Genomic DNA, 17106 nt, shown 5'->3' with positions numbered 1-17106 from the left:
ACGTGAATCACATGACACATCAGCTGATTGTTTAAAAGCTGTTTATACAATCAGCTGATGCATCAGTAGAAAAAAAAACGACACACTTCTTTGCAGACTCCCATCCCATCGCTCCAAGAGCCGCCGATAATCAGCTGATGCGGTCACCTGGTCATCAGGTGATGCCGTCAGGTGACCGCATCAGCTGATCACCGGCAGGTCCTGCAGCAATCGGTCGTCTCCCAGGAGTCTGCACAGAAGTGAGTATGCTATTTTTTTGTTTTGTTCACTTTTGATTTCGCTTTGCCGTGAATGTACAGGCAGAGAGAAGCTGCCGTACATACGCTGCACAGCAAAAGTGCATGTCCTCCATCCCATCGATCCAGGAGCCGCCGATAATCAGCTGATGCGGTCACCTGGTGATCAGGTGATGCAGTCAGGTGACCGCATCAGCTGATCAGCATCAGGTCCTGGAGTGTTTTGACGTCTCCCGTCTGCACAAAAGTGAGGATGCATATTTTTTTTTCTCTCTCTCGCTCGCCCCCGATCTCGCTCCCGCTCTCTCTCTCGTTCCCTCTCTCTCTCGCTCTCATTCTCGCTCTCATTCCCACTCTCTCTCCCGCTCCCGTTCTCTCTCTTGATCGCGCTCCCACTCCCGTCCTACTCCCGCTTGGTCCAACGTGAAATTATTCGGGTTTCTCATAGACTTACATTGGGAGTCGAATATTCGTGAATAGTCGAATAACGGCGACCTATTCGTAGGATATTCGTCGAAGCAGATATTTTGGTATTCGATCATCCAAACCTGACTTTAAATTCATCTATTGGTTTCATAAATTACTCTTTTGAAAGCTGAAACCCTGCCAAATTTGGTTTAGGTTATGAAAATAAAGTTGCTGCAATGCTGAAATATTGATCATTTAATGAACACAGAAAAGTCAGATTTTGGCAAGACAAAAGTTTTCTCGCCCACAGAAAGTAATGTGAAATTCAAACAAATAATTAACTTCTAATACAAAGATATGTTGCATAAGATTGGTGAATGAAGTTGTGGTGCTATTAGAGCCATATTTAATATTTTGTGTGACTTCCATGAGCTTGAAAGACTGCATCCATACGGTTCAACAACGATTAATACAATTTATTGATGAAGTCATCAGGAATAGCAAAGAATACAGTCTTACATGCCTCCCAGAGTTCATCTAGATTCTTTGGTTTTGTCTTCCAAGCTTCCTCTTTCATCCTACCCTAAACATGCTCAATGATGTTCATGTCTGGTGACGGGGCTGGCCAGTCCTTGAGCACTTTGATCTTCTTTGCCAGGAGGAACTTTGTTGTACAGATGGAGGTATGAGATGGAGCACCATCCTGCTGCAGAATTTGACCCCTTTTATGATTGGGAATGGAAGAGGTAGCTAATACTTTTTGATATTTTAGGCTATTGATATTGCCTTTCACCTTGCAAATGTTTTGCACACTCCCCTACTGAATGTAACCCCAGACCAGGATCTTTCCACCACCAAACTTAACTGTTTTCTGGATCCATACTGGCTCCAGTAGGTCCCCTGCAGTATTTGCGGTGGCTGTGGTGTAATTCAACTGAAGATTCATCAGATAAATCCACCTTCTGCCACTTTTCCAGCATCCATTTGTTTAGCAGGCTGTGGGACTTTGCAAATGCCACACGATTTTTTAATTGCCTTTAGTTTAGTGTTGATTCGACCATGGAGGCCATTTCGAGACAGAATCCTACAAACTGTTCTAGTTGACACATGGACTTGAGGTGACCAGGCCTTTTGGAGCTCTGCTGCAGTGAAAGAGGGTCCGGCTTTGGATTTTCTAACCAACAAACGTTCCTCCTGAGTAGTTGTCTTGCAGGGTCTGCTGGACCTGTACTTGTCAAAAACATCTCCAGTCTCTTCAAATCTTTTTTATAATTCTTTGTTCTTGACGCTGAGACACATTAAATGTGCCAACCATCTCTGCAGTGGATCTGGTCTTCAGCCTCTTGATAATCAAGGTTTTTGGTCGCAGGGTGGATTTTTGGCATGTTGTCAGAGGTCAAGTTCCAGTTCAAGTGAAAGTCTGGGGTGCTGGGTTTCTTTCTATACACACCCACTAATTAACCGATCATTTAGTGAGCAAAGGTGAGGATGGAAACTAGGATTGGGTGCATTATATGACAAGGCAACCAAACTTTTGTCTTGCCAAAATCTGACCTTTCTGTATTCATTAAATGATTAATATTTCAGCTTCGCAGCAACTTTATTTTCATACCCTAAACCAAATTTGGGAGAGTTTCAGCTTTCAAAAGAGTAATTTATGAAGCCAATGGATGAATTTAAAGTCAGGTTATAAGCTTTTATTTACATATCATGGATAAGCGACAGAACTTTTGTCAGGGACTGTATATTATGCTAAAATTGTGCCCTACTAACCGTGAAGGTTGGCACCCTACTAAAATTATGTGGCGCCTCCGCTCAGAGTAGAATATCTCTGAGCCACACTAATGTGCAGCTATTCTGACCCCATACAGATAACCACCACCCAACAGTGCTAAAGTGGATGAAATGGATACCCAATAGATAGAAAAAGGAGACACAAAAAGTCACAAAACTTTCACTGTATGCTTAAAGATGCAGAAAAATGTAATGGTTTTCACAGTATGTCACCAAGTACCGTATTTAGAGAAAAAAATTTCATAACTGTTGCATATATGTAGGACCCAAGGATTTGGGGTACTCGGTTCCGGGCAGTGTACGCCTTGGGGATGTCACGATTGTGGCCATTACCCGATTCCATGCCTTGGGCCCTTTTTATAATGGGGATATTTACAGGGGATTGGTGAAAAGTTTATTCGTGACCCCACTTGCAGTGTTGCAGCTAAGTGTAGGGAGCCGCTGCTGCAGAATGTCTCTACTGGGGCTGATGGTATGAGCAGCTAGTATGGTAGTCCCCCCGCAAGTGTGGTATTGCCCCAGTGGATGTATGGTGCGGTGGACTTTATGTAAGCAGAGCCTGGACGCCTTTCTTGACATCGGAAGAAGGAGTCCAGACAGGTCTTCGGTGCAACTGGTTTACTCACTTTGGATGTTACTGGTTGCCCGAGGCTGGCTGGTTTCGCCTGACTGAGTCTTTGGATTCTTTAGGGTCAGCACAGTCCTTGATGGTTCCCTTTGCTGTGCAGGTGTTAACAGGTCGGCTTGAAGCTCTTTCCTGTCCTAGAGTCCTGTAACCCGTCGGTGCGTAGTTCCGGGAGCACTCCACCGTACTCCACCAGCAACCACTTCTCCTGGGTACCAGGTCATCGTCAACCCGAGTCAGGACGTTGCTCGTCACACCTTTACACCTCCACTGTCAAATCTGTTCTTACTACTCTCCACAGTCTGCCCCTCCCACCTGGTCAACTAGTGGACTGGAGTGGCTCCACCATCCATTTCTCCCACCCTAGCTAAGTACCATTATATGAGGGAATGTTGGGGAAAACTGGAATTACCTGGGTTTTTGTTGTTACCGGGACTGGGGTTCTGGGTCCCTAAGTGGGTAGGCCCTGCATCCTTGTGGGGATGCAGAACCTTGTAGCACCCTGATGTCTTCAGGGCCACTACATATACCATGGTGTCTCACTACAGTAAATATATACTGTTAATACATGGTGTCAAAGACATATCAGATTTCAGTATATAGTGTTAAGAGTGTCTGCAGAGAGTAAATCAATTCATAGCTCAACCAGTGAATAAAGACAAAACTTATAATAGATGCTTGTAACATCAAAGTAACTATCACTAGGGGAAATTATACTTAGCTTGCTGGTTTCACAAAGTTTATCATCCCAACATGTTTCCACCTTCTTTTTTAATCCAAGGGTCCTCATCCAGGAAAAAGGGATATATCATAATAGAGTAGAATGCAGAGTTGTGCTTCCCATGAGCCCACCCGCTTCGCAAACAACATAGGTGAGAGTGGAACTTTGTTTGATCTGGTCTCCTGCATGGCTGTAACACTGCTTCTGGGTCCTCTCATACTACTTCCAGGGCTGCTCATTATCCTTCCTACATATACATTGTGTTACGCCTGCCTGGATCCACAGACTCAGACGGGCTGTAATGAACAGGATTGAGGGAAGCCACTCACCAAGCAGGACCCCCAGAACCCTGAACCCCTTTAACCCCTATACAGGCATTTGAAATTACACAGGGCCCTGGAGTTCACTACCTGTGGAAGGCAGCAGTCCAAGAGAGTAGTCGACAGGCAGGGTCAAACCAGGAATTGCAGAACAGGGACAGAATCGGCAAGGACGTAATCAGAAACAAGCAGAGGTCAAAACCGGACCGGTTAGCGAGGAACAAAAACAGCAGGCAGGAGACTTAGTCAGAATACAATCAAAAGTCAGAACACCAGGATCACAAAACAAAACAGGAGCCAGAATATCAGAACTATCTCTGGCATAGGTCAGCAGACAGGAGGGGAATTAAGAAGTGTGTGGTGTCTTCCCATTGGCTGTAGCTGAATGATGGCATCTTCAGCTGGAAGACACACGCCACCTATAGTCAGCCAGTGGTACTGCAGATCCCAAGATAACCCAGCCCAGTGGATGATCGGAGCCTGCGCCCACCGGTGCCGCTGGCATCGACTCCACTCTCATCACCAGCCCCATCCACGGCAGGAACACGGCGTCGCTGGCGATCGGAGTAGAAGTCACTGGAGCGGACTCCGGTGGTGACGTAACACATTGCTTCCCTTACCCATCTGCAGTCCCGGCGTCTGTGATTGGTTGCAGTCAGGCTGTGCCCCCACCTTGTGTGAAAGCGTGTCTGACTACTTTTAATCACAGGTGCTCTGTGTGTCCCTATATTGGTGTAACACTAAATGAATACAAAGCATATGTCTACAGGCTACAGCCCCCAGCCGAGTGCTTATCTTGGCTGGGAATAAAAATTAGAATTACTGCATGCGGCTTTTTTTAAATGATAAAAATAAATAATTTTAAAAAATGGTGTGTGGTCCCCCCAATTTTGATAACCAGCCATGATAAAGCCGACAGCTGGGGGCTGGTATTCTCAGGCTGGGGAGACCCATGAATATTAGGCCCCCCAGCCTAAAAATAGCCCGCAGTCGCTCAAAATTGTCGCATCTATTAGATGCAACAATCCCTGAACTTTACCTGGCTCATTCAGATTGCCCTGACTCAAAAATGCCACTAAGTCCTAGATTAGTAATGTGGACGCATCTATGAGACTCCCACATTACTAATCTGTAAGTGAAAAAAAAATGCACCAAAAAATCCTTTATTTGAAATAAAGTACAAAAAAAGTACCACCATCAGGGCTTTACTGCCCTTTTAGATGGGGCCTGGTGTAGACGGGGGCCAAACTGGGGTACCTACTTTGCTTTATTAAGCCATGGGCCAGGCTCCCATCTTCACCAAGCCCCACTACCACATGGCTAATTTGCATGCAAATCGCTTCAGGCACCCTACATGAAAATTAGCCATGTGGTTACACCAGGGTCAGTGTGGCAGAACAGAGAAGAAGCGCATCATCTCACAGCCCAGTGTGCAGCAGGGTGATGAGATCATGAAGTTACGACCTCATCACATTGCTGCAGGCAACGTAGAGCCACAGAGGTAGCGAGGATGCGGCAGCCAGCACATCCTGAACCTTGACCGGATCCATTTCAATAGAAGACAGACAAAATAAACCCCAAAAAGGACATTTTTTGTACGCCAAAGAGACATTTTGACCCCTTAACATACAATTCATTGTTCTTAAGAACCTGATAAACAGTCCGAACTTGCTCAATATGAGATTCCCAATCATCAGAAAAAAATCAAAATATCATCCAAATAGACAATCGGAAATTTACCAATTAGTTCCCTGAAAATATCATTCATGAATCACTGGAAGACGGAGGGGGCATTAGTGAGCCCAAAAGGCATCACTATGTACTCAAAATGCCCCTCAGGGGTATTAAAAGCCATCTTCCATTCATCACCCTGCTTGATTCGAATGAGATTGTATGCTCCCTTAGCATCAAGTTTAGTAAACTATTTAGCCCCCCTTAAATCTGGAAAACAGATCTGACATCAGAGGCAAAGGATACTGATATTTACCAGTGATTTTATTAAGGAGATGATAGTCAATACAAGGTCTCAATGACCCATCCTTCTTGGACACAAAGAAAAAAACGGCACCCAGGGGTAAAGATGATGGTCAAATATGACCTTTTTCCAATGACTACTTAATATAAATTTGCATAGCATCATGTTCAGGCACAGACAAATTGAAAATCCGTCCCTTAGGAAATTTGCAACCTGGCACTAATTCAATGGCACAATCACACTCCCTATGGGGAGGCAAGGAATCATATCCAGTCTCATTAACCACATCAAGGAAGTCCGACAAATATTCAGGTACATCATGTGTCTGAGCAGCAATAGACAACACAGAAACGTCACTATGCACACATTGACAACCCCAACTAACCACAGACAAGGATCTCCAATCTAGAACAGGATTATGGGTCTGCAGCCAAGGGAATCCCAGTATCAAAATATCATGCAAGTTGTGTAGTATCAAAAATTTACAATTCTTCTGATGAGCTGGTGCAATCCTCATAGTCACCTGGGTCCAAATTTGGGATTTATTCTCAGCTAAGGGAGTAGCATCAATACCCCTTAAAGGAATAGGAGTTTGCAAAGGTACCATGAGAAAGACACAACTTTTAGCAAACCCAAAATCCATTAAGTTCAGGGCGGCCCTTGAATCAAGAAAGGCCATAGCAGAAAACGAGGATAACGTGCAAATTAAAGAGACTGACAAAAGAAATTTAGGTTGCACAGTACCCACAGAAAATGAACGAGCAAATCTCCTTTCTCATTTAGGGCAGAGATAGTGTGAGAATCATCCCCACAAAAGAAACACAACTTGTTTCTCTGTCTAAAACCCTGCCGCTCAGTATTAGAGAGAATCCTATACTATAACACTGCATAGGCTCCGAAGACTGTTCTGCAAGCAATACATCAACACTAGTGATGAGCGAGTACTAAAAAGCTCGGGTGCTCGAGGCTCGGGCCGAGCATGCCAAGATACTCGTGTACTCGGCCCGAGCACCGAGCCCAATGTTATCCTATGGGAGACCCGAGTATTTTTGTGAAATGACCCCCGGCAGCATGTAGGAACCCTAAAAATGGCACAAAAGTCTCAGAAGAGTGCTCAAATGACATGGCAACAGCATGGGGAAGATCCCTTGAAGCATTTATCACTCAAAAGTCACAGCTGTGAACAATTTTGTCCGCGTTTTACGCCATTTTTACGGACTCACCAGAAAACCTTCCAAAATGACACCAAAATGAATTTTCATGGCGGAAATGTTAAGGGCACATACCCAATAGTGAGATAGAGCTGGTGTATGTTACTTTTGGAGATTACATGAAAGATTTTACGTGAAAACATTGTGTGGCACTCCGATGTCCCTGAGAAGAGACGTACATAAAGGCCTCTGAGTCTAATGTGCCCATTTTGAGGAAGTGAGTCTTTGTAGTATTTTCCTTTGCCAGGGCAGTCCAAAATTGTGAGGTTCACCAATGCCCCTGCATACAGACGTGCATGATGGCCTGTAAGCCTGAAGTGCCCATTGTAAGGAAGTGGGTCTATTGTAGTATAGCCCTTTGGCAGGGCAGCCAAAAATTGGGAGGCTCCACGTTGTCCCTGGATAGAGACGTGCATGAGGGCCTCAAAACATTAAGTGTCCATTGTCAGGAAGTGGGTGTATTATAGTATAGCCCTTAGGCAGGGCAGCCAAAAATTGGGAGGCTCCACGTTGTCCCTGGATAGAGACGTGCATGAGGGCCTCAAACCATTAAGTGTCCATTGTCAGGAAGTGGGTGTATTATAGTATAGCCCTTAGGCAGGGCAGCCAAAAATTGGGAGGCTCCACGTTGTCCCTGGATAGAGACATGCATGAGGGCCTCAAAACATTAAGTGTCCATTGTCAGGAAGTGGGTGTATTATAGTATAGCCCTTAGGCAGGGCAGCCAAAAATTGGGAGGCTCCACGTTGTCCCTGGATAGAGACGTGCATGAGGGCCTCAAAACATTAAGTGTCCATTGTCAGGAAGTGGGTGTATTATAGTATAGCCCTTAGGCAGGGCAGCCAAAAATTGGGAGGCTCCACGTTGTCCCTGGATAGAGACGTGCATGAGGGCCTCAAAACATTAAAGCCTGCTTTACATGGTACGATCGATTGTGCGATTTCACAATCGATCGTACCCGCCCCCGTCCTTTCTGCGTCACGGGCAAATCGCTGCCCGTGTCGCACAAAGTCAGTTACCCCCGTCACACATACTTACCTCTCCTGCGACCTCGCTGTGGACGGCGAACGTCCACTTCCTGAAGTGGGAGGGACGTTTGGCGTCACAGCGACGTCACACGGCCGCCGGCCAATAGAAGCGGAGGGGCGGAGATGAGCAGGATGTAAACATCCCGCCCACCTCCTTCCTTCCACATAGAGCCGGCGGCGGCCGCGGGAGGCAGGTGAGCTGGTCATCGTTCCCGTGGTGTCACACGGAGCGGCGTGTGCTACCACGGAAACGATGATCAACCAAATTAAACGATATTATGAAACCTAACGAGCAGTACCCGACTCACGATTTGTGAGCGATACTGCGTCACTAGGAGGTGTCACACAGGCCGGCATCGCCAGCGATGCCGGATGTGCGTCACAAAAACCGTGACCCCGACGATCTATCGCACGATAGATTGTCTGGTGTAAAGCAGCCTTAAGCGTCCATTGTCAGGAAGTGGGTGTATTATAGTATAGCCCTTAGGCAGGGCAGCCAAAAATTGGGAGGCTCCACGTTGTCCCTGGATAGAGACGTGCATGAGGGCCTCAAAACATTAAGTGTCCATTGTCAGGAAGTGGGTGTATTATAGTATAGCCCTTAGGCAGGGCAGCCAAAAATTGGGAGGCTCCACGTTGTCCCTGGATAGAGACGTGCATGAGGGCCTCAAAACATTGTTCCCATTGCAAAGGAGCGGGTCTCCTGTCGTTGTAATGTCCATTCTGCAAAGAATGGGCGAAAAAATTTACCACTGGGGGTATACCTGAAACAAAGGCCTAACTATTGTAACGGTCATCATGGTGGCGCATGAGGAGAAGGAGGAGCAGTCCAGCGATTATTGAAAGTCCAGAAGTGTGTACCCATGGGTGAGTGGAGGTACATGGCAAATTCCCGTTACAAACTTTAAATTCCGCTCTCATTTGCTGGTGGTGTGGTGAAGTCTGGCCCAATCCAACCCTTGTTCATCTTGATCAGAGTCAGCCTGTCAGCATTTTCAGTTGACAGGCGGGTGCGTTTATCTGTAATGATTCCACCTGCGGCACTAAAAACACGCTCTGACAAAACGCTAGCGGCAGGGCAGGCCAGGACTTCCAAGGCGTAGAGAGCCAATTCATGCCACGTGTCCACCTTGGATACCCAATAATTGTAAGGCACAGAGGAATGTCGGAGTACAGTTGTTCGATCTGCAAGGTACTCCTTGAGCATCTGGGCAAACTTAGGATTTCTTGTGGCACTACCCCGCACCTCAGGGGCTGTGGTACGTGAGGGGCTGAGAAAACTGTCCCACATCTTAAAGACTGTTCCCCTACCTCTGGCGGATTGGACTTGTGCCTCTCTCTGCGGTACGCCTTGGTTGTCCACTGATTCCTGACCTATGCCGCTAGCGTTTTGTGAGGGGAATGCTTTGCCTACTTCCGTGACTATGGCCTTCCGGAACTGCTGCATTTTGGTTGACCTCTCCGCCTCGGGAATAAGAGACATAAAGTTCTCCTTGTAGCGTGGGTCTAACAGTGTTACCAACCAGTAATGATTGTCGGCCAAGATGTTCTTAACGCGAGGGTCACGAGACAGGCAGCTTACCATAAAGTCAGCCATGTGCGCCAGACTCTTAACAGCCAGGACTTCAGTAGCCTGACCAACACGATGACTGAACATGCTGTCCTCCTCCTCCTCCTCCTCCTCATCTACCCTGTCCTCTGGCCAGCCACGCTGAACCGAGGATATGACTGGTGTGCATGTCATATCCTCAATTTGGCCGGAGAGTTGCTCCATGTCTTCATCCTCCTCCTCGTCATAGTCCTCCACTGCACGTTGTGATGAGACGAGGCTGGGCTGTGTGTTATCACCCACACCCACTACTGTTTCTTGCTGCAACTCATCGCGCTCCGCCTGCAATGCATCATGTTTGTTTTTGAGCAGAGACCGTTTTAGAAGGCAGAGTAGCGGTATGGTGACGCTAATAATGGCGTCATCACCACTCACCATCTTGGTGGAGTCCTCAAAGTTTTGGAGGATGGTACATAGGTCGGACATCCATCTCCACTCCTCAGGTGTTATGTGTGGAGTTTGACCCATTTCCCGACGGCTTAGGTGATGCAGGTACTCAACAACTGCCCTCTTCTGCTCACATATCCTGACCAACATGTGCAGAGTTGAATTCCAACGTGTGGGGACATCACACACCAGTCTGTGAGCCGGAAGATGCAAACGGCGCTGAAAGCCGGCAAGGCCGGCTGAAGCAGTAGGTGACTTTCGAAAATGTGCAGACAGGCGGCAAACTTTTACCAGCAGATCAGACAGCTCTGGGTATGACTTTAGAAACCGCTGAACCACGAGGTTGAGCACATGGGCCACGCATGGAACATGTGCCAGCTGGCCTCGCCTCAAAGCCGCCACCAGGTTCCGGCCATTGTCACACACGACCTTTCCTGGCTTTAGGTTCAGAGGTGTGAGCCAGTGATCTGCCTGCTGTTTCAGAGCTGTCCACACCTCTTCTGCATTGTGGGGTTTGTCACCTATGCAGATTAGCTTCAGCACAGCCTGTTGCCGCTTCGCCGAGGCAGTGCTGCAGTGCTTCCAGCTTGGGACTGGTGTGGAGGGTAAAGTGGATGAGGATGCGCAGGAGGAGGAGGAAGCTGAAGAGCATGACATTCCGGAGCTGTAGAGTGTGGGTGAAACCCTGACTGAGGTAGGGCCTGCAAACCTTGGTGTGGGAAGGACGTGTTCCGTCCCTCGCTCAGACTGGGTCCCAGCTTCCACAATATTAACCCAGTGTGCCGTCAACGAGATGTAGCGGCCTTGCCCACAAGCACTTGTCCACGTGTCTGTGGTTAGGTGGACTTTGGGTGAAACAGCGTTGTTCAGGGCACGTGTGATGTTTTGTGACACGTGGTTATGCAACGCGGGGACGGCACACCGGGAGAAATAGTGGCGGCTGGGGACCGAGTAACGTGGGACAGCTGCCGCCATCAGGTCGCGGAATGCTTCTGTCTCTACCAGCCTAAAAGGCAACATTTCCAGCGCAAGCAGTCGCGAAATGTTAGCATTTAGAAGTGTGGCATGTGGGGCGTTGGCAGTGTATTTGCGCCTGCGTTCAAAGGTTTGCTGAATGGATAACTGAACGCTGCGCTGGGATAAGGACGTGCTTGATGATGGTGTTATTTCTGCGTAGGCAACTGCAGGTGCAGGACCGGAGGAGGCTTGTTCGCAGGCAGCATGGACAGGGGATTGGCTCGCATGCACAACAAGCGAAGACGAAGCAGTGACATCAGCAAGCACTGCTCCTCGACTCTGTTGTACTTCCCACAAAGTCGGGTGCTTGGCTGACATGTGCCTGATCATGCTGGTGGTGGTTAGGCTGCTAGTTTTGGTACAGCTGCTGATGCTGGCACGGCAGGTGTTGCAAATGGCCTTTTTAGAATCATCTGGAGCCAACTTAAAAAACTGCCAGACTCGGGAAGACCTAACATTTGTACAGGCACCTTGTGTCGTGTTGTTGTTCCGGGGAACGGTTGCCTGACTTCTGCCTGGAGCCACCACCCTGCTTCTTACTGCCTGTTGGGATGCTACGCCTCCCTCCCCCTGTGCACTGCTGTCCTCGCTCTGCATATCCTCCTGCCAGGTTGGGTCAGTTACTGGATCATCCACCATGTCGTCTTCCTCTTCCGCACCCTGCTCCTCCTCCTGACTTCCTGACAATTGTGTCTCATCATCGTCCACCCCTTGTTGAGACACGTTGCCAACTTCGTGAGAACGTGGCTGCTCAAATATTTGGGCATCTGTACATACGATCTCCTCATGACCCACTTCAACATGAGCTGGCGAGAGGCCAGAATGTGCGAATGGAAACGTGAACAGCTCTTCCGAGTGTCCAAGTGTGGGATCAGTAATGTCCGAGGACGTGTACTCAGCCTTGTGGTAGGAAGGAGGATCAGGTTCTGAAATGTGCGGTGCAGTATCACGGCTACTGACACTTGACCGTGTGGAAGACAGAGTGTTTGTGGTGGTGCCAATCTGACTGGAAGCATTATCCGCTATCCAACTAACAACCTGTTGACACTGGTCTTGGTTCAAGAGCGGTGTACTGCTGCGGTCCCCAAGAATTTGGGACAGGACGTGCGAGCGACTAGATGTGGCCCTTTGTTGTGGCGAAATTAGAGCTTGCCCACGACCTCGGCCTCTGCCTGCACCACCATCACGTCCACTTCCTTGTTCCTTGCCAACGGCCTTGCGCATTTTGCAATGCTGTGCTGACGTGTATTCACTAGACTTGTGCGTTATATCCAAGTTTGTGCAAATCGTGCACCTGTACGCTGCCACCGACAGGCACACACGTGCGGTTTTTAAATGCAAGCACGGACGCACTAAGAATCTAACAGGTTTTTAGGAGTGACAAATATTACTGAGAAGTCTGACACTATCAGCCACTGCTGACTGACGTGTATTATACACTACACTTGTGCGTTATATAATAGTTTGTGAAAAACGCACACAAGTGCACCTGTACGCTGCCACCGACAGGCACACACGTGCGGTTTTTAAATGCAAGCACGGACGCACTAAGAACCTAACAGGTTTTTAGGAGCGACAAATATTACTGAGAAGTCTGACACTATCAGCCACTGCTGACTGACGTGTATTATACACTACACTTGTGCGTTATATAATAGTTTGTGAAAAACGCACACAAGTGCACCTGTACGCTGCCACCGACAGGCACACACGTGCAGTTTTTAAATGCAAGCACGGACGCACTAAGAACCTAACAGGTTTTTAGGAGCGACAAATATTACTGAGAAGTCTGACACTATCTGGACTGTTTTAGACTGTGTACACCAGCCCCAGATATGATGAAGGCTGGTATACGGTCACCACTAGGAATGGCTATATACCCTGCCTGCCTGCCTGCCTGCCTGTATACTGCTACAATAGTCCTGACAAGGACTCTTCTGGTCACTAGCCTGTATTCCGACCTAGCTATACCCTGTCCTGAGAAGGACTCTGCTACTGTACTCCGACCTGGCTATTCCCTGCCTGCCTGTATACAACTTATTGTATGTCCTGAGAAGGACTTCTGGTCACACTGTTTTCAGCCCTGCTCCGGAAATAACTATAAAGGGCCGCAAACCTTTCCCTGAAGCAGCAACCCTCTCCCTGCACTGACTGTCTGGATGGCTGTGAGCAGAGCACAGCGCGCCCGCCGGTATAAAGGCTCGGTCACGCTGTGCGGTCCGGCCAATCACTGCAATTCCACAACTAACAGGGCTGTGGCATTGCAGTGGTCTGCCAGCCAATCCCTGCATGAGGGCGCCAACATTCAGGGATGAAGACCACGAGTACAGCACGAGTATCGCGAGATTACTCGGTCCCCGCCGAGTAGCCCGAGTACAGTGATACTCGTGCGAGTACCGAGTAGTAACAAGCATACTCGCTCATCACTAATCAACACGTATCATTTTGCGCTCGCATAAACGTCTGTCAATCTGAATGGCTAAAGTCATAGAGGCATCGAGACCCAAAGGGATAGGAAATCCGCAAGACCCTTCTGAAAAAGTGCTGCAAGAGCATCATCATTCCATTTGGTAAGGACTGCCCACTTTTTGAATCTCTGGCAAAAAATTTCAGCGGAATCCTGACCCTGGATCAATGCCATCAATGCCTTCTCAGCTTGATCCACAATATTAGGTTTGTCATACAACAATCTCAGGGCCTGGAAAAGGAATCCACATCAGCAAGAATCAGATCACCAGGTACCAAGGAAAAGGCCCAGTCCTGACGGACACCGCGCAACAAGGAGATGACAATCCTAACCTGCTGCACAGAACTCCCTGAGGACTTAAGACTTAAGGCAAAAAATAATTTACAATTTTTTTTAAAGTTCAGGAATTTAGACCTATTCCCCGAGAAAAAAATCAGGAACGGGAACTTTAGGTTCTACAACAGGAGTCTGTCTAAAATAAGCCGATATACCCTGAATCTCAGAAGCAAGATGCTCAACATGATCAACTGGTTAATATCCATGCCAGCAAAAGATCTTCCACAGAAGACAATCTGTGGACGATCACAACAAATCCCATTAATCAGGAAAAAGCAAAATCCCAAGAGCAGTTGGAAACTAAGCTGACCACAATCCCCTGCCTATCGGACAACACTAGAAGTAGCAGTGGGATGTTCCTAACACACCTAGATACCTCATCACTGCCGGAGAAACTTGCTACACCTCAAAGATAGAAATGAGGAATCCTAACTTGCCTCGGAGCAGTTCCCAAAGAAATAGCAAGCCCCCAACATGTAAATGACGGTGATGTAAGAAAACACAATAGACATAGAAAATATAGATTAGCAAAGATGAGGCCTGGCCTAATAGATACAACAGGACAGGAAAGATAACTGATTGCGACCAGCAAAAAACCATGCAAAAATACCAAACTCCTGATAGAAAAAATATCTAAGACCACATGGTCTGTCCCCCACTATATCAGGTACTCTTGTTCTAGACACTTTAAACAGAGCTGCAGATATATTGGGAAGAAAAAAATCACAGAACAAATAATATACTTAAGTGCAAATAATTCAAACATGAACAGGGAGCAAGCTCCCTTTCTTGCTGGAAGAACTGCCCTGTTCACAAAAGCAGAGAGACAGATGCTCACAAACAAGAAACCAAAACACAGAACAAAATGTAACAATCAGAAACACCCTTAAGTGTAATTTCAGCAATTAAGCACAGAAACTAGTAAACTTATCTGGAGTAGATTCAGGCACAGAATAAATGGGAGAAACTGAAGTGAAAACTCCCAGCCATCTTCAGAAGCAGCAGGATACAGTCATCACCGGCGGCCGCCAGGAAGAAACTGTTCTCCTAAATACACTAGGCTGATTTGCAATAGGACTTCTTGGATTCCTAATTAATTCCTTCACCTGTTTAAGTCACAGATTCAGATTCAGCTTCACCACCATTCCTGGCCACCAGAGAGAGCTCCACACCAGCACCCACTCGGATGACATTGACAACACCTTTTCATATGACTTAGGATTTATGTCAATTTGCAGACACAGTGTTTTGGGGTAATTGCTACTTCCAATAGGTGGTACTAGAGTTCATTTACTTCCCGCCTGAAGAGTCAATTTGAATATTTCCCATAGGACCATTGCAACTATAAGACTCATCACTGGCAGCCAGATTGTTTTTTCAGGTCTCCGCAAGGAGAAAAGTTTTCCCCTTAGACCCCACTATAGCTTCTCATACAGCCAGATCAAAGCTTACAGTGCCTACAAGTAGTATTCAACCCCCTGCAGATTTAGCAGGTTTACACATTCGGAATTAACTTGGCATTGTGACATTTGGACTGTAGATCAGCCTGGAAGTGTGAAATGCACTGCAGCAAAAAAGAATGTCAATTATTACTCCAAGCGGAGTCTCCCTTTTTTTCCAAAAATTGGGCCACACACCCACCCACCCCTTGAGTGGCAGCACTTGTGCCCCAGTTGAACACTTCACAGCTAGATTTGCATCAAGCACATTCAAAAATACGCCATAATTAACCGTCCCCAGGATGACACCGGGGTAGGTAGCAAAGTCTTTCCTGATCCCAGCTCTGTTCATCTTGGCTTCTTTTAAAAACAATGTAAGCAAGGGTTACTCCAAGCGGAGTCTCCCTTTTTTTCCAAAAATTGTGCCCCACACACACCCACCCATTCAGTGGCAGCACTTGTGCCCTAGTTGTACACTTCCCAGCTAGATTTGCATCAAGCACATTCAAAAATACGCCATAATTAACCGTCCCCAGGATGACACCGGGGTAGGTAGCAAAGTCTTTGCTGAATCATGACTTGTTCATCTTGGCTTCTTTTAAAAACAATGTAAGCAAGGGTTACTCCAAGCGGAGTCTCCCTTTTTTCCAAAAATTGTGCCCCACACACACCCACCCATTCAGTGGCAGCACTTGTGCCCCAGTTGTACACTTCACAGCTAGATTTGCATCAAGCACATTCAAAAATACGCCATAATTAACCGTCCCCAGGATGACACCGGGGTAGGTAGCAAAGTCTTTCCTGATCCCAGCTCTGTTCATCTTGGCTTCTTTTAAAAACAATGTAAGCAAGGGTTACTCCAAGCGGAGTCTCCCTTTTTTCCAAAAATTGTGCCCCACACACACCCACCCATTCAGTGGCAGCACTTGTGCCCCAGTTGTACACTTCACAGCTAGATTTGCATCAAGCACATTCAAAAATACGCCATAATTAACCGTCCCCAGGATGACACCGGGGTAGGTAGCAAAGTCTTTGCTGAACCATGACTTGTTCATCTTGGCTTATTTTAAAAACAATGTAAGCAAGGGTTACTCCAAGCGGAGTCTCCCTTTTTTCCAAAAATTGGGCCACACACACACCCACCCATTCAGTGGCAGCACTTGTGCCCTAGTTGCAAACAGGATGTTTTGATTTGCATCAAGCACATTCCAAATCCACAAGCATTTACTCTCCCCAGGATGACACAGGGGTAGTAAATTCCTTCTGGATCCATGACTTGTTCATTTTGATGAACGTCAGTCTGTCCACATTGTCACTGGACAGACGCGTGCGCTTATCTGTCAGCACACACCCAGCAGCACTGAAGACACGTTCAGAGACAACGCTGGCAGCTGGACACGACAAAATCTCCAAGGCGTAACTGGAGAGCTCTGGCCATTTTTCTAGATTTGAAGCCCAAAAGGAGCAAGGCTCCATTTGCAAAGTCATGGCATCAATGTTCATTTGGAGATACTCCTGTATCATCCTCTCCAG

The sequence above is a fragment of the Anomaloglossus baeobatrachus genome, chromosome 3, assembly GCF_048569485.1.
Source record: "Anomaloglossus baeobatrachus isolate aAnoBae1 chromosome 3, aAnoBae1.hap1, whole genome shotgun sequence".
Classification (NCBI taxonomy): domain Eukaryota; kingdom Metazoa; phylum Chordata; class Amphibia; order Anura; family Aromobatidae; genus Anomaloglossus; species Anomaloglossus baeobatrachus.
Note: the sequence above shows the minus strand (reverse complement) of the source record.